Source organism: Condylostylus longicornis, unplaced genomic scaffold (assembly GCF_029603195.1).
Source record: "Condylostylus longicornis isolate FDR11 unplaced genomic scaffold, ASM2960319v2 ptg000054l, whole genome shotgun sequence".
Classification (NCBI taxonomy): Eukaryota; Metazoa; Arthropoda; class Insecta; order Diptera; family Dolichopodidae; genus Condylostylus; species Condylostylus longicornis.
Genome location: NW_026578023.1, coordinates 155,279 through 182,213, shown reverse-complemented (window position 1 = coordinate 182,213; position 26,935 = coordinate 155,279). Strand labels below are relative to the sequence as shown.

General features: G+C 24.3%; 1 protein-coding gene across 1 annotated transcript in view; it reads right to left on the bottom strand.

The window, feature by feature from the left end:
• The window catches only part of LOC129611618 (protein unzipped-like), a 93,359-nt gene that overhangs the window by 47,370 nt on the left and 19,054 nt on the right, over positions 1–26,935 (bottom strand). The window lies entirely within an intron of this gene.

Genomic DNA, 26,935 nt, shown 5'->3' with positions numbered 1-26,935 from the left:
TCATCATTTTACATACTATTAAAATTTTTAAAATTTTGATATTTTCTAGTTTCTAAAATAATTTATTGACATAAAAATTCAATTACCAATTTTCTTAGCTTTGAATTTGTTTTATATGATTGCTTTAATAACTTGTGCTCAAAGAAAAGTTGAATATCGTTATTTACATTACGTTTATAACCCCCTTAAGATCTTACTGATTTTAACGGGTTTATAACCGCCTTAAGGTCTTACTGATCTTAAGGGGGTTATAAACCCGTTAAGATCAATACGATCTTAAGGGGGTTATAAACGTAATGTATATAAAATTATATTTTGAATAGCTGCTTTATAATTGTTGTTTAATAACATTTTGGCGACAAATTTAGTTTTTGAAGTTTATTTAAATGGTTTCCTCTAAGGTACTTATGTTTTTTATTAAGAGCACCTTCTTTTTAACCGTCAAACAAATTGTTATATTGTTTCTCATCAATTATTTTGGTATTCTGGTATTCGGTGTTGTTCACACTTGCAAAAGTCCATCAAATAATCAAAATCTATTTTGAAAATCAGTTTTATAGACGACTTGATGATTTTCATCGAACAAATAATTGTTTATCTGAGTAAGCCGAAAATGTGAAAGATGATCCAGATTTATCGATTCCACGTTGTGTCGAAAAATTTTCCTTAAAACGTTTTATAATATTAAGTTTACAAAATATTAAATCGAATTCAAATTGAGCAGAAAACTTAAATTCAAAAAAAATTTTGTGGACGGCATAAATTACTCAACCGTTATTAAAGTGTTTTGAATTTTCAATGTTTTAGAATCAATCAATCGATTGTTTACACCCTAAGTACCTATACCCAAAATATTGATTGATCTTAAAGTATATATACATATATTTTCGGAATTTTTATGAAAAAGAAAAGGGCACCGGTTTTGTAATTTTAAATTTATTTCTTCAATATTAATTTTTCTTTTATTTTATTGTTAGTCAAGTGATGACAATCATAATAAAATATCGAATACAATAATTTTTAAGGGAATAAATTATCGTAAAGTAATTGGTTACTATAAATAATCATTAATAAAAGTATTTAATTAAAACTACTTTAAAAAAAACAATGAAGGAAAATTTAAAATGAAATTTTACTTAAATTCACTGAGTCATAACAAATTTGGCGGTATACCAAAATTCTTTTTATCAAGCGGTTGTTTTCGTTTAATCATAAAAAACATAGGAATTTTTTTTTTTATATATTTTTTTGGCGGTAAAATTCCGTATTTGGTTGTTGTTTTCGATTATTATGTTATGGTTATGCTCTCATTATATTAGATATGCAAATTTTTAGAATAGTTGATTGATTTTAATGGGAGGTTTTTTTGTTCTTTTATCAAGAAAAAGTAATTTGTGGTTTTTATGTTATGAAAATATGAAGCACAAATATGCTTATATTTGTAAGTTAATTTGGCAGAGTTGAATTTTAAGCAAATGAATTTTTTAAAGGTATAAATTTTTTGTTTTTTGGTAAAATTGAGCAATCAAATTACTATTGAGGTAGATGGTGACGCTCTGAATACACAATATTGTATGATGTCATAATATTCAATTGGAATTATGATATTGTTATACGTATACAGCAATATAAATTAATTATGTACATATTTTATGCATTAACGATATAAAATAATTTTATAAATTCTGGTTTGATTTTATTGTCCTTCTTCACGAACACCATCGAGTTTCGGAATATAATGAATATTCAATATTTATAAACTATATAGTAAGTATGTTGTATGAATTCGACCCATTTTAACATGTAAGTATGCTACTGAAATAACAAAGAGAAAGATGAGACTGAACGTTCAGTAGAGTGGAATACGAAGAATAAAGCAGCGACATATGGGACGTACATATGTATGTATATATGAGCAGCGACATACAATATGTTGGAACTCAAATAGACAATTAGACAAGGCATTTGGGAAAACTTACCTAATAGGAATTTAACAATCAACGACCACATTAATTTTTAATGGCTAGCGGGAAAACCGCCCAAAAGACCAAATGTTATGCCTAATCCAAGAAGAAGAAGAAGAATAAATTTCGCATTATTTAATATAAATTTTTGTGTTTACCTAACAGTAGATAAACAATATATGCACATAATAATTTCCTTTTAACAAATTAAAATATTGCAAGATTATAGTAGGTATGTCATTAACTTCCATAATAGCTACTACTTTTGATTATTCTGCAATTTAAAATTATACTATTAAATTTAATTTAATGATGATCAATTTTATATTACAATTAAAGTTTTTTCCCAGTTTTCAATTGTTTATTCATTTCAAAACCATTTTGTATAGGTGGTGCAGGAAAAAACTTATGAAGTTAAACTTAATTTTTTCTGATAGTTTAAAATTACAATGAGAAATTTTTCATTTTTAAAAAGTTTCTCTGAACTGAACTACTTCAAAATGTTTATAAAATATTATCTTTTCCGGCTGTAACTGATTACAAAATGTTTTATTGTTAATATTTATCTAATGTCAGGTACATAAGTAATATGTAGTTACTATATGATATTCTATATACACATATTTAAATTTGCTATGGTAAGACAAAACAAAGTAAGTGTATATGATCATTTGTTGTAATAGTTTAATTCTTACAAATAAACAGACATACATACATACAACAAATGTACTATTTTCATTTCATACTTTTTTATAAAAAATGATTTTCTAAGAAAATTCATTTTTGTTGAATAAGTTTCGAAAAATAATACACTTAGCGATAATAATAACAAATTTCCTTTTAATGATTTCATGATTAAGCTGATTTTGCAAATGCTTGCTTGTCTGAGAAAAATTTAAACTCGAAAAATTTTGAAACTATAGAAAAGTTTTGTAATAAATTTTCACTTTTACAAAGTATTTTTCTTTTTGTTTTAATAAAACATAAACTATATTTTTATTTATTTATATTTTAGACAATTGAAAATGTTATAAGTAAGCCACCTATAGTAAAATAAATTAAGTATTTAAATTTTCTTTGAAATTTCCTTTTATAACGGAATTTATTTAATTTGTTTCAGTAAATTATTTGTAAACTTTTTAAAATTAATTAAAATCAATGTTAGAATGTTAATGATTTATTAATTAGTAGATATGGCAATAAATTTGAGAGTTGGTCGATATTTTGGGAAAAATTTAATATACTATATATTAAGTGTTGATTCTGGGTCAGCGCTAGTGAATGTTTACACATGTCAAACATATTTGTGTGCTTTGATGAAAGTTTGATATAGGTTGTTTTATATAATTACATTCATACAAAATTTAAACACAATTTGCCAAAAAACTTTGACTTTAATTTTTAAAATGCTTTAAGTATGTTGCTACAATATTGTGCTAGATTGAACAGGATAATTTAATTAATTCCGCAGCTGAACTACTTAAACATTTTAAATTAAAAATATAAAATTATAAATTTTTTATACACATATACACATTGCTATACTTTGTTGATTAAATTAAAATTATTATTACATAATCCAAAATTCAATATCGATTCAAATTAATATTCAGATTTTAGAATAATAAATTTCAAGATAAAACGTACATATTTTTTTTTTTAAATAGAAATTAAAAATTATAATTTTGTTTTTTTATATGTTTACAATATTTAAATTTTTAATATAATATAGAGGGTGATTCTGTAAAAGCACAACTTTACGTACCATAATTGAAAAGAATGAAGAATGTGCAAAATTTTTATTCAGGGGTACATGTTGAGACACAGCAATTTTTAACAAATTTACGAAATAGTCATAGTTCGATCGATAAAGTTGTAACTATAAGCGAATTATGTTTATATTGAAAAAATTTTAATTTTATTCAAAGTTTATAACAAGCCAATAAGATTCTACAGATTTTGTACGTTCGGAATCGCAGAAGATATTTTTAGATTTTTTAGATTTAGTTTAATTTTAATCATAAACCAAAAAATTCCCATTAAAAATTTTTATCAAAAAAATGATATGAAAAATGTAAAAAATTTCCTATAGGAGGCTTATTGAGATTAATAAACTTGACTTATCAGACTGACTTTTTTGAAAATGGTGACGTTTGTTATTACTTCTATTATTTTTAATAAATAAATTGTACTCCTCTTGATTTTTTAAACAATTATTCCATATTAATGGAATCACCCCGTATATTATACATTATACATATATGTAACATATATAACATATATAACATATATAACAATGCATGTTATATATTTAATTAATTAATTTCTATAAAAAAATTTTTTTTTCCTTACAATAAATTTTAATATAACAATGAAATTAATTATACTTTTGTAATAACATCATTTAAATTCAAATTGACTATCATTTTTTAATAAAAAAAAATGTCTAGTAAAAAAGCCCGATCTTTCCGAAAATATATGTAGATTAATTATCATCTGATTAAGAATATAATCGAATTTGTTCAAATAAAAATTTCTTAAACATTACTATAGCTAACAATAAATTTATTTCATTAATAATTTAATAAAATTTTTTTCTATTGGGTTCATTTAATTATACATAGATGAATTTCTATTCAAATGGTAATTTATGTCGCAGCTACTATTGTTATATAAAACATTTAATGAGAGTTATGATGAGTCAATATTGATACCAATCGCCCAAAAAAGGAAATGTTGTCATTTAGGAATGAATATTTTATGCACATTCAAATGTTTATATGATAAGTTGTTTTAGTTACTTAAAAATAAGCATGATTTTATTATCAACACTTTTACCGACTGAATTAATCATTAGTTTCAATAGACAATTATGGTAAAAATTGAGTTTTTCGGTGAATTATTGAAAATCTATATGACATATTTAATTTACTGTCATCTTAATGATATGAAAACAATGAAAGCGTTATAGCTTTAAGCCTCTTTTGTGTCGTTATACGATATTATAAATGCATATATTACATATTATGTACATATATCGGTTTATACAAAGATTTCGGCCACCGAATACGCATTTTTAATGTCAATATTACAATAATATTTAGGTAAATGTTATAAACATAAGTATATCTAAATGAGATCTGTATAAATACATATATAAGAGTGTAATTTAAAAGTAAGAGCAGATGGAAAAGTTAAACATTAATTTAAATTCCAATCACGATGAAAATGTTTACAACATCTTAATTTCGTACGCGTGTATACAATAATAACAATGTAGATATGACAGTATGTCATTCATCTATCTATACTTAAAAGAGATAAATTCGGTCTGAGTTATATTAATAATAGGTATGTGTTTGTATTTATGTAAAAACCAACAAAAATTAAAAAAAAAAGGTAATCAATCAGGTTTAGTCGTAAGTTTTTTTTTTGTTTTCCTATGAAAACTTTTTGTTTTTTGCTTTTAAATTTTGTCAATATATACTTAAAATGTTTATTGGGTATACAATAAATATATTGACATATTGAATGGCGTTGGTGGCATTAGCGGTGGTTAGCAATGTTATTAATTAATTAATTTTGTTTTTATTGTAAATATGTGGTATTTAATTATGTTAATTAATAATTTAAAAGTACATTTATTTAAAAACTTAATTACCAAAACTAAATTAAAAAATAAATAAATAAATGAATTAAAATAATTTTTTTTTGTCAAATAATTCAGGCAAATAATTGTGTAGTAGAGAGTATAGTAGTTAGATATATTAATTTCGGTATAGATGACCGTACATACATACATGTATGAAAAATAAGCATTAAATCCTAATTGTTCTAATTTTAAGGTTAATTAATGTTCTTTAAACTGAATTTCCAGGAAAAACAGACTTCCATTTACAAATTACTCACTCCCAGGAATTTCTTGGAGTGTTATTTTGCGTGAAATTATGAAACGTAAAATAAATATTTCGGATAAACACAACAATTTTACATTACACAAAATTATTACCATCTTTGCATTTGTTGTCATAAAGCAGGAACTTAACACTATGAATTTTATGTTTAACTTATTTCAATTCAATTCCAAGTCAATCAAGTTTGATATACTTTTGTCTATAATTTCGGATATAAATAAAGTAAAATGATGATCTGGTGAGAAATTATGAGAAACTTAAATTTCGATTTAGACAATTGCCGCTTGTTACCACAGACATATTTATAGAAAAAATTAGAATATTGTCCTAAAACTATAAAAATTTCTTATTAAGAAGCTTTAATGTTAATTCAAATTAATTTTAAATATTATTGAAAGTGTTAAATAATTGCTATAATAGCATGTTAATTTTTCAAGGTTAAAATATTGGTTTCTTTTTATTTTACTTATATTTTATTTTCGAAAAATCGCTTGGAGCTTATTTCAAATTTACAAAAATATTATTTAATAATACTATTTTCATATGTATGTATATATGTGCATGTACTCTTTAATGTAATATTTGAATTTATTTAATTTTAAACACACTTTTTCAATAAATTTTTTTAAATCTTATTGCTAAGGCTATGGTGTAAACACACATTTAAAAATTTCGCATAATAAGGTTGTAGATAGTTATGCAAATCAGAATTTTGTTATTCATAATTTTTTTTCTTTTTCAATATAGGATCGAGGAACTTTCTAAAAATAAAATCTTAAGTCAGCATTTTAAAACTTTTTTCTTTTAATACAAAATTTTGTAGATCTAGATATTTTGTATTGAGAAGATGTGAAGATAAAAAAAAAAACAAGTTTTGTGTTTTAAAATTCTATTTGAAAAAAAAAAAATAGAATTTTTTTTTTATTTGTTATTATTAATTTTGTATTTTTTAATAAAATTATCACTATAAAAAATTTAAGAAAAAAAATATTCGCACCGAATAATTTTGCTTGTAAAAAAAAGCCAACATTATTCTAATCAAAAGAAGAAAAAAAAAATTAAAATTTATGAGTTTTTAGGATTGAAGGAACCGGTTTATTAGTTTTTTTTTGTTTTCATCTTAAAATTCGGCTATTAAAGGCCGAATAGGTTTTATTTTTTTGCCGTACACTAAATTGGAAAAAAGAAAAACATAAACTTTCATCTAAATGTTCACAATTTGACAAAGATTTATGAAAATTAGAAATTGTTTTCTGTTCTTTTAAGAATCAATTTTGTGAACACAACACAGGGTTACATAATTTTTTATTGTTTTGAAATTTAATGTGTCATAATGACTCAATGGTCCTACAATGGGTGTCAGTAACAAAATATGTGTCATTGATTTTGACATTTCAAAATGAATTTATAGCAGAATGGTATATCCTGATGGCGATCTTATTCGCATTTTTCTTTCAAATGTCATGTCTTTTAAATATCAAAACGTTGAGCATGCCTCTATAGCTATGCCACTAATAAAAAATAAGAGCTCACAGAAAATAAACAGGTTTAACTTATTATGCGGAGAATTTGTTTTATACTAGATTTGGAATCGGAAAAATCATTTCGTTGTGTTGTATGAGAGGCGAAACAATAGCCAGCTTTGAATCTTACTAATTAATTCACCATTATACAATACAAGCAATTTTAAATACATGACTTAAAAATTAAAAGTTTTTAATTAATTTAATAAAATTTGAATTTAAAAATTGCAACTCCTGATAAAAAAAAAACACACACACAAACATATTGAAATTAATAAATCACCTGCAGAATAAGTCTTGCGTTAATTTTAAATTCAATTTTGAATAAAAAAAAAAAAAGAAACCCAACAAATTATCGTATTAAAATTATTATGCAAGCATAAAACCCCTTTTTTTTTAAAAAAAAAAATTTTTTATTTTTTTAAAGTAAGGTAGGTATTTTTGTATATATAATAGTGGAGCAACAATCGAAAATCGCCGTAATTCCTTTTCATATTCGCTATTTAAAATTTCCTGAATTTTTGTTTTATTTTTCTTTTAATATAAGAGTAAAACTATATATACGTATAAAGATTAAACCATGCATGGAATTAAATCCATGCATAATTAGTGGATATGCGGGAATCATGAACTAAAAATATAAATATTATATTTAATTATATATACTTATATACAAAATACAAATATATATTTATTTAATTTACATTATAATGTGCACTTGGTATTAATATAATATTACATATAACGGGTGATTTTTTAAGTGGTTGGTTTTTATATTTTTAAAGAATAGTCAAAATTAGACGTTTTAGCTAGCTCTTTCGAAAATTTCAATTTTGGCACTAATGATACCAACGTTGACATAATGTTATACTAATTAAATATTCAACATTGCTTTCTAAGTTTGCAATCGATTCCGAACAGTTGTGTGAAATCATTGAATCTCGACACTGAATTGTCAAAGGTTCGTATATTCTACTGCTAATATTCTAAAAACTCTACTTGTTTGTAATATATTCATAATTTTGAAACGTCATTCGGGCATCTTACCACTGCAGGTGACAAATTAAACTTGACAACTTAAACGTCGATTTGACGTAAATAATTTTAAAAATTAAGAAGTCCCCCTCTACATTACATGTATACGTGCATTTTTGGTACATATATAAATATATACATTGTACATATGTATATTAAATGTAATATTATGTATAAAAATTACATAAAATTACCTGTGTCATATTCATGTACCATATCTAGAATGAAATACAAAAAAAAAAAAACTCAAATAAGGGGAAAATTTACAATAATTTCTACTATCATTATGCTATCATTGTTGTACAATACAAGTTGGTTTATTTTTATACTTGAATAATAATTTTATATTTGTTATACTCTTTTATATACATACATATATTACATTGGAATAATTCTTGATTCTAAGCGTAAACAATATTGAAATAAGAATTATCTTTATTAAAGTTCAAGAATAAGATTTTATAAATTACTATATAATAGATACTAAGTAAGTATATACGATAATAAAAGTAAAGATATCATTAAATTGAAAATCATTTGCAATACAATGAGTATAAAATTGAAATTAAAGTGCATTGAACGTAACAAATTGCAAGAATATATTTTTTTTTTCATTTCCTGTAAGGCATGAAAATTCTATGGATATAAGAAAAGTTATAATATGAATGAAATGGTGATAATATGCGTGTCTGAGTAGTGAAATTTATTTGGTTATTTAAATAAAGATTACGAATGACATGATTAATTAGATTCATTTGAGATAAATGAGTAAAAATGACTTGGTATTTTCATTTTAATTGTATTTTATAAATTTTCGTGTTATATTGGTATCAAAATTCGAGTTTCACTTAACCGCAATATTTTATTTCTTATTCTTGTAAAATTGGTTTACATTATTGAAAAGTAAAATGTCTGTTTGATCTTATTCCGAGTTGCCGTGTAAGAGAAAAATAACCTCAAAAATAAGCGAAAAATCGATTTCTAATAACGGTTAATTTGCAGTGCCATAATGTGATTGTCTGACATTAGTTTTTATTTCCTTTTGATAGTGGAAGTGATAAATGAACAATTGATTCTTGATATTTCTTAATTTACATAATTTAAAAATTATTTTTAACTTGGACACAGTTGTTTGTATTAGTTGAAGAGCGTTAACTCAGTTCTGGGACTGTTGAAATATACATAAATGTTCTCAGTTCTGGGACAGGAGATGAATTTTTGGAAATTTAGTACAAATATTGTGCCAAATTTTATTATTTATAATAAAATACTTGACTCAATTATAGACATCACAATTGCCACAAAACATTATGTAATATCACATTGAAATTTGCTCACTTAAGAAGAAAAACTATGACATAAACTATTTGTAAGTAGCGTGACATAACCTATAATTATATCTAATTCTTCTTATTATTTTTACCTGATCTTGAAATAATTTTAATATGCAAAATAATAATATAAAATGATCAATTAATCATGCGAGAACTAGAATTTCAAATGATTTATTGACAATTTATTAAATTTGTTTTTTTCACATGTGAGGCATTCATAACAAAAATGTTTTTGCACAACAGTAGGTAATAAAAACCAAAAACAATTTATTACTAAACGTTTTAAAAAGTTTTACTGAATGGTTTTCAATTTGAAAAGCTCGCGTAAAATTTTATTTTTATTAATTATAATAATTTTTTTCTCTGCAAAAAACATAAGTGTAACTACACGTAATCTGTCAAAAAATTCTTGTTTAGTTGTCAATTTTAATTAAACCGCATTTTAAAGCTTCCTCTTTTTTCACAACATATACACATACTTATATAAAAATGAAACATTTTGTTTTTATCTGCAAATTGTTTTCTATTGAAATTTTCTAGCGAATTTTTTAATGAAATTTAATATGATTTTAAATTATTAATTATAAACATAAATGATATTATGTGAATGTTTGTATGTAAATATTTAGAATTCAATTTCTATACACTTTGCATAATACTAACTATGAAATTTATCTAAGCAATAGAAATAAGAATAGATAAAATGGGTAATATGATATTTTTTTGTTTTGAAATTATATTACTTATTATGTAGTGGATAAAGAATTAACTGGGTCATCAAAAATGTTATTGTCATTGCTGAAAAGAACATTATTTTATTTATACATACGTTTACGTATATGTAGCTAGTTATTTAATTTATACAATAACATTATTGTTAATAATGAAAAATATTATAAATCTCTTATTTCATAAACAGAATATAATTCCTATAAAACAAGTATATATTATGATATAGAAGTAAGTATATATATATATATATATATACAATTTTAATATAAGTATATGTGCATATTTAGAATACTGAAAAATATACTTCAATTGTATTCGCAGTAAATTTTCGATCATGTGTACGCTGTAGGTTCTAAAATCAGTATGTAAAATGGAAATTCTCAAATTTATAGCTTATGTTTATTATTACTAATGTGCAATAGTTAAATTTGGAATTTGCAGTCGGACAAATTTTATTGTTTATGTGTTAAATTATTGTTTAAAAATTCATATATGAGGAGCTTAGCGCATTAGTGGCCTACTTGCAAAAATTACATATGTTGAGTAAATTGCGATGGAAATGTTAATTAAATATTTAATTTTTAAGAAAATTTTTAATTTAAAAATTTTTATAAAGAGGAGTAAAACTAATTATTTTGAAAATATAGAACAATTCTTTAGGCCATTACATCTTTTTTGAACATATTAGCTCATTTTTTCAAAAATGTTGGATAGGTCATAAATGCGCTGAGCAGCTCAAATGTATATATATCTTATTAATCAAAATTTTTCACTCATAGAATAACTCTTAGAGAGCATATTCAAAATTTAATCGAATCGTATGTGATAAATGAGTTTTTTGTGAGTTGCGTTTCTGACAGAAACAAATTGTTCCGTGATTTCAAAAAGGAATTGTTTCTGTGAAAATTGAGCCGATTTTAATGAAATTCTATATCAATGTACTTTTGGCTATGTGATGGATTGATCAACTTTTGCCGTGTCAATTAGACTTATTGCTTCTATAATCCACAGGGAGGAACGCTTTGCTGAATTCTCAAAAATTTTTAAGAGTTATAAATTAAGATTCTCCAATAATTTTTAATTAAAGTGAGCTTACGTTTCTTTCGGGCAAATATATAGCGTTTTATTTTTCAAAAGTGCTTTAATTTTAATATTAACTCATTATTTATGAACATAAATAATTTGTATTACATTTCTCATATTTTACAACATAAGAACAAAAAAAAAATTTAAAACATAAATTAGACTTCCTAATTTAGAGATTTCTACGCACACATAGACTCATTCAGACATACATACATACTTACAAAATGCTACGTAAAACAAAAATTTATCTTGACCTTCTCAAAGTCATCATATGTTAGTCGAGTTAGCGCAGAAAATAATGCCGTATAAAAAAAATTTTAAGTAAAAATGGAACTAAATTTTTTTTTTTTATACGATGGGGTCAGTTGTACATTTCTTTTGTTCTCATTATTTTTTTCAAATTTTTTTTTTCTTTTTCCTCCAAAAATTAATTCAAAATTCGTCCTTGATTTTTAAACTCAATCCGCATAATATTAAAATGAAATTGAAAAAAAAGAAGAAATAAACGCAAAAAAAAGGGTAAAGAAAAATTAATTTAAAAGCTTGATAACAAAAAATAAAAAAAAAATTAAAAAAAAAAATTTTTTTTTAATTCATCACCATTGAAAGTTTTTAAAAGTTTCTCGTTCCCTCAGTACCACTTTCTGTTTTTTATCCCAAAAAAAAAAAATAAGCAAAAAATGTTTGAGCTTTAGCCAGCGATGAAATAAGATGTTCGCATAATGTTGACACATAAAATTTAATCCGTAAAAATTGCGCAATCCAATTTATTCAATTCAAAAAAAATTTTTTTTATTTTTTTATTTTTTATTCTTCATTTAGAACAATTACGGTTTGATGATCTTAAATTTTATATAGAACAAAAAAATAGTGCTGTTAAGCTTTTAAATTTTGATTAGCGTACCCCATTATTACATAACGATTGGGGAAATGACAAGCATTTTATTGGTCATCAAAATATAAAAGAGAATATAATGTGGAATGTAGAGGCGATTAAGAAGACACCTCCAGAATTTTGCGCTTTTGTAAACATTTTGCAAAGTGATATTTTTTTTTAAAGAATCAACATTGTGTAAGAGTTTTGTTTGACATAAAGCGATGCTTAAAAAATAAATTGTAAGAATTTCAAATTGATTTTATTTGGATTTAGAATTATAAAAAATATTTTATAATTGTCTAATATTACGAGCTGTACCCTACTTATACGAGTATAACAATATTTTTCATGAAACACGATTTTTTGGTTTTAACTAAGTTAAAGACCAAGTATATGCATTGCCTTGTTCGATAACTTGTTACTACTCTATTACGCTTTCCTTACAAAATATGTTTTCTCTGATATATTAGCAATAGAAGTGAACAATCAATTGACAAGAAGAAGTGCATTTTTCATGAGCAAAACCATTGGCCATTAAAACGATTAGGTGATACACCAAGCCTAGATTACAATGTGGATTTCAAGAAATATTCATTCATGTTCTTGAAGGCTTTAGTTAAAACCGAAGTTTTGTCGTGCTAACTTTTGTGTTATGCTACTCAAACACATGCAATTGTTTTATATTCATTAAGATTTGTTTTATATTCATTATTTTAAATTCAGATTCCGAACAATATTTTGTGCAATATTCAGTTGCTAATTAGTTCAAATTGTCTTCTAGCACAAAGAGGTCATAACATATTATGTTATCGATATTTAGTAAGGGTCAGGCAATTAATCAGACCAAGCTGTCTGGCAATTTATTTTTATTTATATAGCTTCTTAACGATATTGAGCCTACCTCACGAGTAAAAGATTCCTAAACCCATAAAAATTGAGGTAATTTTTCCTTTTTAGTACTCTTTTACGTTATTGTATTATAAACAGTAGTATAAAAAATTACGGTACTCTTTACTTTAAATAATATAAAAATATTTGGAAAATTTGTATAATTTCGTAGTAAGTATATAGTGCTCGACGTTCTGTTTGCTTAAATATTTTTCAATTTGGTTCACATATTATTATACATACATATAATGTATAGGTTTACAATTACTATTCAAAAATATTTATGGTATAATATGATGTTGGGTGGGAGAATGAATGATCTTGAACAGTAATTTATGCAATCTAAAATTAATTCATATAATATAAAATACGACAATGATCAAATCATATATAAAATAAGGAAATTATAATGAAATAATGAAAATGTGAAAATTAATTTTTGTGTTCCAAAACAAACAGATAGCTACTTTATAGGATTTATGCTTTAATGATGAATATAATATTGAAATTTGACCATATTGCCATGGCTTGTAATGATGAAAATGAATAAATTACCACAAGAATATTTTTACATTACCTACTTATCTACCAAATTTATTAACCCCCTAATTTAAATAAATAAATCATATTTTATTTTAAATTTAATGATATTTTTTCTTGTTTTTGAGTAGATATTAGTTTTTATTTAGCATATGGGTTTTATTGATATATTTGGAATTATAATGGATGTTATAAATTACTTTAAATTTGTTTTTATCAAATAAATGTAATAAAGAATTGAGTTTTCAAATTGATTTTTACATTTCATGAAAAATTGAATGAATTATTGAAATTTATATGAAAAATCAGCGGAGACAACACTGATTACCATTGATTTTATTGTAAAATGTATTCCCCGCCTTTGCTTCATAAAATTTGTGGCAATTGCGTATGATTTGCGTGCTACCAAGAATAAATTTTTTAGTATTCTTCCCGAATCTATCAAATTGAAATTTCTAATGGTATCCAAACTAAAAGCGGAATTAAAATGGAAAATCGGAATGGAAATTCTATAAATGTGCAAATATCCGGAATTTCTTATTCCATTATAAAAAATCTATGAGCAAATGTTAGGTTTAAAATTCTCTCATATTGTAATAACGTTAGAGAATGTTAACAATTTGTTATTCTTTAATGCCATAAAAGCAACTGCGTATACATAAAATATTTGATTTTAATTAAATATTTTTATATTTCAATAAAAAAAAAGAATTTACTACGAAATAAAATTTAATTAAAAATAAATTTTTTAAAAAAATTTCTCAATAGCAAAATTTTTTATAGTAAAAAACTATTTTTTGTGAAAACACGCAATTCTTTAGCGCTACAAGCGAAAAATACTTTTAATACTTCATTTTTACTTATGTATAAGTACACATAAAATTATAAGTATATACACATAGTTTTAATAAAGGATAATAAAAATTTTATATAAAAAATTTGCTTCATCAAAGAAAAACAAAAAAAAAAAAAAAAAAAAAGCATTCAAAAGAAAAAGGAAAAACTTTAAATACAAATTTTCGTCCTTCAGATCAATTTAATACCCCATTAAATAAATGCGTGTACATAATGATGAGCCGGCCATTAAAATATAGATTTTTCTTTTTCTCCCAATTTCCAAGTTCTATATATTCATTGTTCTACAATATTTTTCTAAACGATTGGGCGCCAATCCCCTCTGTTATGTTTTTATAAAATCGATTTAAGTAAAAAAAAAATATTAAAACAGAGACAATAATTTAAATTAAAATTCATTTTTAAGGGTAAAATAATGTACTGGAAGAAGAACAAAAAAAGAAAAATAAATGGGAACATAATTTTCCGGAACACGCACATGCCATAGCTTACGCTCATCATGTGTGTTCACATGAATTAAAAATAGAGTTCTCATTACCATTATACTCTTCAATAATTATCTTTACTTGTTATAATGTTTGTATGCATTTATGGCATTGTTTACGTATTATATATATATATATGTACATCGTTTTATTATGTAGACCAGACAAATGGACAAATATAGTCAGTCCTTTTCTATAAACAAATGAGGACAATGAAAATGTGCACCTTATATGCAAAATAATAATTATATTTCATAATGTAGTGAAAGATAGTGTTTCATTGGGAAAATAATGAATGTTATATGTTACATACATAAATATCTTTTTTTGTTATGATATTATTAATGCTTCATGCTTTAATAGATTGCTTTCACGATATATTTTTCAGGATGTATATCAAAAATAATGCACCAATGTATAGATAACGTCCATATTGTGGACACAAGAATAATGATATTCCAGTAATAGTATGAATGTTGCAATACATATGAATATTTTGAGTATACATTCATTTAAAATTATATTGACAAATTGATGTGACAGTAACTAAAAAGGTACTTATATTCTTCAACAACTTAACATTGATGTCAGTGTTTAATCACCAGGTCCGTGAAGGAGAGTGATGGCGGATAACCATGGTTTAAGAAGAGCCGAAATTCTATTTATCAACTCTTAGTTTTTCTATAAAATGTCGAGCAAGAAAACTGTTCATGCTTTAAATACGCGAAAGTGAAGGTATGGAGATTAGCAACTATCACTAATTTATCAAAAATTTATGCCATGGACGAATTCGAGCGGATGGGGACTGGTTGCGTTGGTTTGAAGTACTAGGTTGTCACAAAAAATTAATTTTTTCCTTCTAAAAGGAATACCCTATTTGCAGAGCGTAATTGATTGTTAAATAATAAAAAAAATATTTAAAATATTAAAAATACTCTAGCGTTATAAAAAAAACTCTAATATGAACAGCACATTACTGCAAAGCGTATTTTCTGGTGTCACCAAAGTGTTTAACAAAATTATAAAAATGATCTTTAAAAATTTCTTTTAAATTTTAAGGACATTAACTTGAAATTCAAATAACTATAGAAAAATTTGATTCTTAATAGAGAACCATTTTTCATCCGTAAAATTTTGGTTTCCGAGCTCTAATATTATAAAAAAATATTCTAGTATTTGTCTTAAGTCTGAATATTAAATGTCAATTCTCCGAGATCGATCTGGCATATCCCAAAATTTGATCATCGTTGATATATAAACTAAGTAAATTCAGATATAAATTTTTATCAAAATCACTTTAGGGGGCATTAAGATACATGAGGCTACACACGAACTGAACGACAAAATGACTTGACTACGATGGAGAATTGAAAAAATCACGAATGTGAAATTTCATGCCAACACATACACATAACCTTCCTTATTGTAGGCTACGCATTCGTTGAAAAACTTGATAACATACCAAAAAATAATACCAAGAATATTATTATTTTTTACATAACACATAGTAAAATTTAATGTTAATAGTTACAACTTTGTATTTGTGTACAATTGCATTTTCATGACGTACCATAAGGAAAAATGGTTACTCTATGCTTTTATTCAAAATCGATTCTTTTATTACGTATATAAAAGCAATTACATGACCATATTTGATATGTCTTGTCACAATACACACTAACACAATACTGTTATAATTTTATATTTGTTTTGTTTTTCGTTATTGTTATTATTATTTTTTAAAGTCCATTGTCCTTAAAATGTATATGTATACAATAAATGATTGCAGATATCAAAAATTTTGCAACCATATAAATTTTTACAAAGACATTGCAGAAAAACAAAAATGAAAAAAAAAATGAATGAAAGAAAATTATTGAAAAATAGAAACCTTTTTTTTCCGGATGTTTTAATAATATCCTTTTTATTTTCGTTGTTTTAACACTCGTAATGTTACTGTGTACATATAGGGTACATATGAACTGTTCTTAACTTAAGACGACTGCAACTTTTTTGTATATATTTTGTACTATACTAGTAAATTATTTTTTCTTGTTCTGTAATTCTTTCGTGAAATTCATGTGTGTTTACGAAAAAATTATTATTGTATAAATGGTATAAAATTTCAAAAAGGCTTGGTATCAATATTGAATTACTATAGGGCAATAGCCTTAAGTTAATTTAAAAAGGAGTGCTCACATACAACATATATTGCAGTTAAAATTCTTCTATATATATAATAAATAAAATGACGTGTATATATAGTTGAATATTTAAATAGATCAAGATTATTATACATAGAGAAAGAAAAGAGTCTAGAAGGAATATGAAAGAAAAGTTCAAGTTCTTTAACATTTTTATTTATTCTTGCAAGTTTTCTTTTCGTAATATGTGAAAAAAAAACAGCAAGGAAAAAAGTTTTTCTTTCTTTTTTTTTGAAAGGATATAAAAGGAAAAACATACATATTTATATTTGACGAGTAAATAGAAATTTATTATTATGTAAAATTTGAATTGAAAGTTATTGAAGTTAAGAAATCTGAAAAAAAAAAATATTTTTCAGTTAAGTTTTCAAACAAAATTAAATGTGTAGAATAATTTTTTTAGATAGATAACAGATAAATAGTATACACATAATACTGAATGATAAATATTGTATAAAAGTTAATTTAGTTAAGTTTTGACAAATTTATGTTAAATTTTTCCCGAAAGCCGTCAAGACTAGGATAATTTGTGCAATCAATTTATGGGGATAAATTTTAACATAAGCTTTAACTCAATAAATTTGAATAAATTTCCCTTAATAACAAATACATTTCAAGCAGCAACTTGTTGGAAATTTGTTTTTTAAACAAACTTATAGTGCCGGATTTCGGAGAGTATATGATCCATTTGAATTTTACTGTAGGCTATAGTTGAAAAAACACTCGCTACTGAACACCAGCTTACATATTTTTGTATGAAATCGTAAAAAACAAATGTGAGTTTTAAAAAAAGTAAATTAAAAAATTAAATAATAATTTATTTTCAAAATTTAATTTGAAATATTTTAAAATTATGCTGTGCTTGCTATATATGTTGTGTCGGTTTGTGTGATTCGAAATGTTAAAATAATTGAAAAGCAATTCGAATCAAAGTAAATTATATTAAATTTATAACGCTTATAATTTGAGTTCATTGATATTAAACCTAGTTAAAGAAAGAAATAACCTGTGTTGAAGTACCAATTACAATCATCTTTCTTAAATCCAACAAATTAAAATCCAATTGAATCAAACATAGTGTACGAACATGAGATGAAACATGAGTTACGTATAACGTATATTGAGCTCTCTTCATATAAATATTTTATATTCATTTAAGTTTTTGACTACATTTTATGTCAATGTAACTTGCAAACTTTTAAAGGGCTACCACCAAAATCAATTTTGCTAAACTTCTATAGGAAAAAAATCAAATGCATCCGAATTGAAAACTCCTAATGTAAATATGTGTGTTCATATTATGTTTGAACTAAAGAATATGAAATGGAAAAAGTAAACAAACAGGAGCCAAACTAAAAGTCAACTATACTTACAAATATTTTTATATACTCGAAGTGTTCTTGATTTTCGTTTTTATTATTGCTATTTTGATTCATTTTTTTTTCCGCTTTTTTTTTCTGCAGTTTACATTCCCATGGGAGTTATGCGCAAAAGTCAATAAAATAAATTTCAAAAAAATTTGCTAGTTATTTTTTTTTTATTTTCAAATAAATTGAAATTGTAACCCTTTTTTCCACATAATATTAAAATATTTATGTGCAAAAGTGAGCTTTCCCCTTTTCTAAATTAGTAGATTTTTTTTTTTAAAAATTAACAAAATTGTTGGTTTTTAAAGATAAAGTAAAAATGAAAAAGAAAAATGTTCGCGGAAATATGCAGTCATGAACAAGTAGTAAATTGCTGTGAATTTAAATATGCAGATCGGATCCCTCCCCACCTCTACTCTCTTTCTGAATTATTTTTTATTTATATAGGTAATTGTAAATTTAAGTTATGACAAACTTGCATGCTAAAAATAAAAATCGCACGATAAGAATTTAAACTCAGTATTGTTATTATGTGATTATGTTTGTAAAAATGTTTGTGTAAGAAAGAGTAAGTACATGGTAAAAGGAAAGAAGACAACAAAGAGACAAATGAAAAATCTCTTTAATATTTATATTATAACGGTTTTTATAGTGCAAAACACAAATTCATTTAGAAGTAGTAAGCAAATATATAAAGATAAACTTGTCAAAATTGTTTTGATTTAAAAGCGGATTATTAAAATGAAGAAGTTCTATGTATTTATATTTAGCATTGTGCAGGGACTTAAGAACTTAAGCTTCTTTTAAAGTAGTTATTTAATAAAATTTATTATTTCAGTTGCCGAATAAATTACTAAAATAAAAGTAAATTAAAATTGGTACTTAATTGTTAAAAATATGCGGGCTTTCTTTGTAAGATTTATTTATTATTTTTTGTGCACAGACGTTAAATAATAAAAACTCATGGGAAGTTAAAAGTTGGGGGAGAAATTAAAAAGAATCTTGTAGAAGAAGATATTGGATGGTGTGCTTGATTTTAGAGTTCTTTGTGTTATGTACAGAAAATTCAAGTTTTATTGAAAATTCATTTAAAATATTAGCTTTTGCGTGTTATAAAAAATTTAAAGAACATTTTTACTTTTACCGAATTTTAGTTAAATTAACTGTAAATTTTGATTTTATTACGAATTCACAAATGAATTTATGAATTCAGATGGTTTGGGAATTGACATGTGTAGGTCAGGGTAAAAGTCTACTGGTCAGGGTATTTAGTCTGAGTCTACTGAGAATAAAAATCAATTAGGATATCATATTGTAGTCACTTGCATACTTACATATGTTCAAAAACTGATCATTTCCTGATTGAAGTTCAAATAAATACCTTACGACATTCTGTTTTAAAAGCTCATAGCATAGAATTGGAATAAATACGAAGTTTTTTTTAACTTATTTTAAAATATTATGGAAGCTCCTTGTTAAGGTAATTCGTAAACAACGAATGAACAATACGGTAATTAACTTTATTTTTTTGACCGGCCCAAATTAATTTTCGTAATTAATTTTGAAAACACTTTTATTTATTTAACAAAATTTTATTTTATTTATTTGGCAAGGGCTACAACTGACTATACCCAATGTATGTATTTGTTATATAAATACCGTTGCATGTTCATATTTATGGATATTTATGGATATGACATACCTGTACATAATACGAAAGCACATACAACATACACACACAAACTAAATAAAATAATTACGTTTTTTATTTACTTTTCTCTTCATTTATTAAAATAATAAAGAAGGGAAATTTAATTGAAAGAAAACAATGTATACCTATACTTACTTATCCAAAAATAAGACAAATTTGAAAACATTTTAATTTAAAGAATTTTCCTTATTTTCTCAATCAGATTTTTGAAGTACACAAATTTCTCATTCTTCTTAACTATAATTTATAACTTTATTTAAATGTACTCTTGAAAAATTTATACTTAAAGGGGTTATAATTTTAGTAATTTGAACTCAGTCGTGAATATCCGTGCATTATTTTCATATATCTATAAATATAATGAATATTATTTATTCATTTCTACACTATTCTTGCTCATATGAAGAACAAAAAAACTAAAAGTGCCTGAAGGTAAAAAGAAGAAACAAAAAAGAAAAGAAAAAAGGTAAATAAAACATTACAATAGTTTTTCTTTTCTTGTGGAATGAAGACGATTATGTTGTTAAAATTAAATAATAAGCAAACCTAACTTTAAATTAAAACAGGGTTTGTTAGTTTTGTTAAATAAGAAATTAAAATTAAACTTTGTTTATCATAATATTAAAATTATTGAAAATTGCATACTTTTAGGTAAAATAATTTTCAATTCATTTTGTATAGAAAATAAATTTTGAAATACATATGTAATTATAATAAACCATATGGTTGATTTTCAAAACGATTTTTTGTTACAAAATTTTAATAGTATACCTTAAATATGTCTTTAAAAATATTAAAGATCCGACCCTGTAAAAAAAATAAAAATTTTTTTACATCAAGGTATAGGTGTGCAAATATTTTTACTCTATGCATTAATGTAAGTAAGCAACTATATATATATGAATACAGGGTGGTACAATTTAAGTGTTAAGCTCTCAGATGGTGATTCGTTGGAGCTTTTTTAGAAAAAAAAAGTCGTAATAGAGGAGGGAGTGAGGAGTACTCCCTCCTAGAGGGTTCTAGAGGTAGTTTTGGAGGTTAAAAAAAAAATCGAATAGAAAAAATTCCGTTCAACAAATCTTCATTATAGCTTTTGAGTTGTTGATGCTAGAGCAAAATTGTGTTCAGAAACTATTTTGTCAATTGATTGTCCTACATAACAGTATGCCGATGATTTTTGTAAAACCTACCATTTTTAAGTAATAGCTGCTCAAATACGAAAATTTGATTTAAAAAACTGAAATTTTTTTAAAAATTATTAGTTTTGTAGGCAAAGGAATAATTTACGTCAGTAAGTTTTTTCTACGGCTGTAAAAGAGGCGACTATAGTAAAGAAAAATACAAGCAATAGTTTGAATTTTACAGAAAATATTATCTTATAGTCATTAAAAAAATGAAGAAGATTTATGTGATTGATGAGAAGATCATATGCAAATTCTAACAATTGTTCATAATAAACAATATCGATTTGAATGCGAGATAAGAGTCCCCTCCCTCACCTATCCAAAGACTTGTTTTTCTAACAAATTCCAACGAATCACCTCTCAAGAGCTTTCGGACTGGGTCACCTTGTACAAATGAATGTGAAAATAAAGAATTTGAGCATATAATAATTGTGGTCTGCAAATGAAAATGTTATAATTAAATTATCCTCTTGAATAAACAAAACGTACAAAGTAAAGTGGATATGTTTATGTATATATAGGTAAGTAAATGTGTGTATATTCAATTCATTATTCAAGGATAATATTATTAAATTTTTATTGCTGTTATATGTATTTGTACATGTGTATGTATATAAGGGTAATAAGGGTATATTGATTAAAGGCTTCTATATCAAAATAAAATTGCAGGATTTTTTTATATTTATATTTTTTACACATGAACTATTGTTTACCTTGATTTTTTTAAGGATTTTTGAAAAATAATATTTTTCTGTAAGAATTAAAATTTAAAAATGAGGGTTAAAATTTATTTAATTTTCGATTGTCCCAATAGAAATTTTTAATTTTAAAATTTAAGTTAATGTAGTATTATTGTAATAATTTAAAATAGACACTGCAATAAGGTTGATATTGAAATTGGGCATTTCACATACTTAAATGAATTTTTCATAACTCTTTTTGAAAATCGAAAAGTTGCTATTGAATTTATAGCTGCATTATGACACTACTTATTAGTAAAAACCAAGTTGAATTTTTATTTATTTTAATATTTCTATTGGCCTAATTTTTACTTTTTATATACATACATATAGTTATGCAAATAACATTATTATTTTAAAAAATAAGTTTAAAATTAAATAATATAATCAATAAACTTTTCTGTCATATTGCGAAAAACAAACTAAATTAACATAAAATACAATTGGGTTAATATAGAATTTAGTGCAGGCAAAATAAAATTTATTTTCTAGAATTTTATATTATGTGGACTTACATAAGTCTTGGAAGATTTATAAATAAATTCCTTAATGAGTCGTAAAAGAGTTACAATTCATAAGTCCTTTTGAAATTATTAAAATTTAAATTTCGTAATAAAAATACAAGAAATTTTAAATTTCAAATTTTAGTTTAATAAAATTTTAGGACGAAATTGAATTCGACATTTAAGTTCTCGACGACTGCATTGCGTAAAATGGTTTCATTTCAATTTTCACAGGGCTCGTTTAAAAAAAAAATGATTTCTCCATGTTAATGGAACTTAAACAAACTACAATTTTTAGTGAAGTCCCGATTTGCTTGACAGCTTTTCTGTATTCTGTTCCTTATTTGAAATAAATTTCGGCAAAAATTTCTATCGTTTGAGTTTGTTTAAGAGATGTTATGAATTCACTAGCTTTTGAGTTTTATCATATTCCAGCAGCTGGGACACAAAATTCATTGGTCGATTTTAATTTTTTTTTACCATTCTTAAGAAAATAATGAATTAAGGTTTAGAAATGTTATAAACTTAGGTATTTTTTACATTTACAATTAGTAGTGGTAGTATAAGGCAGTTTACAACTTCGTATACGAACGTCCAGTTTACTAGACTATTAAAAGGCATATGTGCAAAGCTCATGATAATACATAGCATTCCCTATCTACTGTGGAATAGGAAAACACCGTACGTCCGATAGAAGAGCACCGTAATAGAGTGTACGTCCTCTTTTATTCTTTATTATCGTGACCAACCATCCATCGATGCATACGATGTACCAAATTGTGTACACATTGTTCGCATCTCAGCTTTTATAGTAATTTATTCTTAGATTGAATAAAAACATATTTTTTATTGGGATTCCCCCTTTTTTTTTGTAAAATGTACGAAATTAAGATTTTTATATTTATAAACAATAAAATTAAAGCTTTTCTAACTACAAAATTTTTAAAATTTTTTTCCCAGCTGTAAAATAGTTGGAATATGTTAATTGTTATCAGTTTTTGCAAAATTAATTAGGTTAAAACTTTGAAATTTAATGAAAATTTATTTATCTTAGTCGTGATGTTATTATCATGAATCAATATCGATACCGACATTATTAACAAACATGTGTGTAAAAAATCGCGTAAATTTCACGACTCTACAACATTTTTATAATTCATTGAACGCTTTATCTTGTTTATTTTATTGATTTTGATTGTTTGATTAACTTTATATAAAAAATTTTTTTTCCTGAATGAAGAATTTTAATTTTTAAAAATGAAATATTTGTTTTTGCTTTTAGTAAATAATTTATGAATGATAACAAAGTTGAATAGTATTTTATCGTGTATGGTCTAGGTTAGATAACAACAAATTAAAAAATATATAGACTTATTATTCACATTATAAGCTTATGTGAGTAAAATAAACTGTATTTCAATATGGACATTGGGCAGGTCATGTACCTATTCTTTATACCTTCGTTACTTTCACATATATGTACATATACGTATATATATCATCTTTGTTTTGTTCATAGGTTAAATAAAAAAAAAATATCAAAATAAATTATTATTTTTGTGCAAATATTGAATTGATAAATCTAGTAAATCAAATATTATTAATAAGTAATTGAATTTTTCAGATTATTGATGACAAGTTTTTGTGATAATAAAATCAATATGACAGAAAAATTTAAAATTAATTCATGAAATTCGTAATAATTCGTCGATTTTAATAGATATTCTCGGTATTAACATAATTGCGAATCAAAATTATTAAATGTGTCTCAAGATTTTAGGCACCATAATGAAGTAATTATTGGTTTACGGTCAGCTTATTCTTTAAGCTATTTATAAAACAAAATAATCAACTAAAGACCACATGTAAAATGTTAAAAACTTTTTCACATATTTACAATTTTTCAATTTTCATATTATTTTGTCTTTGCAGCCCATTTAGTGTCATTAAAATTGAAATCCTTTTTGCTTTCTTTTATTTCCTCTATAATGTTTTATCATTTTTTTTTATAACTAAAGAACTTAGTCTTGACTTGTACTTGTACAATATGACAATTGTCCTCTTTGTAATAAAAATAATAATAATAAGCGGTTCAAGTGGCATATACACAAATGTTGATTCAGTTATTTTTCTTTTTAACATGTAATTTAGTGAAAAAAAATAAAAATAAAAATCCAAAAAAAATAAAAATTTGAATTGTTTCAGTTCCCCTCTGCCATATTATTGTTTTCTCGTTTTTCTTTTATTGTTTTTCTATATTTCCTAGTCCCTTTACGAGCAATAAAATTTCTTTTACAAAAATTGAAAAAAAAAAACAAAAATACACAACGAAAAAGGATAATATAAATAATTTTTTTTTATCTTTCGCATTCTTAACATTTTTTTTTTTGTATTTTTCATTTTTTCCTATTTTTTTTATTTATCTTTTTAAGCAATTCATGTCTGAATGGCGCCAGTTTGTCAGGAGCATTTTGAATAATAATGACAAAAGAAAATCAAAAAAAAAAAAACGTGAAAAATAACAAGAATAACAACAATAAAACAACAATAATAAAAATGTACAGAATTTTCCGCTAACAGTTTCAATTCATGTTATACTTATTATGCATAATACAAAAATAGCCCCCAACATTTCAAACATTTCTATAACAATCAATATTAAATAAAATGTGTGTATATGTGCACAAGTAATAGAAAGAATAAAAGAAATACTATAAAAAAAAAGGATAAAGGACTCAGGAGAAAATAAAACAAAAAAAGTAAAAATTGTTACAAAGTTTCGGTATTTTGTTTTGTTTGGTTGTGTGTGCATGTGTGTCCTTAGATAAATCAATAATCCTGTCAAGGATATCACTCCATGAAAAATCTATATAGAAATTAAAATAAATTAACAAATATATTTTTGTTTTTCTCTCCCTATTTTATTTTAATGGTTCCAGTTTCACACATAAATAAATTATATGTTTGCGTATGTGTGTGGTGCTTGGTTGTATAAATTAGAATTAGAATTTTTCTGGATAGCAACATGGTTTGCTAGTAAGTAACTAGTATTTTAACATTATAAATCGTGAATATGAATTGTGAATGAGAAGTGATTTGAATGAAAAAAGATGAAACTGAAGTGTTCACAATAATATTTAAAAAATGAAAAATGTTACAATCAAACAAAACACTATTTATTTTGACTTATTACAATGTTTTGTAGGCGTATCCTAAATAAATGTAAAAAATACATCACAATTTTTTATTAAAAATTTTTGTACACAATTTTTTTTTTTTATTTTATTCAATTTATCAAATTTTGCTTTTGTTTGTTCACTTACAAATTAATTGAACGGAAACATTATACTTTCAAAAAAAACATAGAAGTTACATAGTGTTGTGTATGTGTTGCAAATAGTAAAAAAATTCTGTACGAAATCCGCGTTAAAATTCTGAATTTTTATCGGTAAGTATTAAGCAATTGCCGGTTGACTTATCCCAATGTAAATTGTAAGCGATGAATGAATTGATTACATTGCGAATCAGTTGGAAGTAGTGAAATAAGTACTTGAAGTGCAAGATATATGCCCATCTTTATATCCTACTGTTATAAGGATGGGCAACAACAGTAACCGAAGAATTTGTAAAAGTCATATCGGAGGTATTTTAGTTCTTCTCTCTTTCAGTCCAAAAACATATCGAATGAGTCGGTCATTTCACATTTACACAAAAAGTGTTCCATTAACTTTAGTTTTAATAATTCTTTTTAAAAGACCGATCTTGAGTTAATGTTCAGGAGTGAAATAGAAAGCATAAACAGAATACATGTATTCTCTTTTTCCTTTCATGTCAGAACTCCTTTTTGCAAAAACTTTCATAATATTATGCTAGTTTATGGCTACATATACATATGTATAAGTTATTGACGCTCATGTTTACAGTCTTATACGGTGTTTTTAATTTAAGTAAATTACACCTATCAAAATAATGAAAAATTACACAAAACAAAAA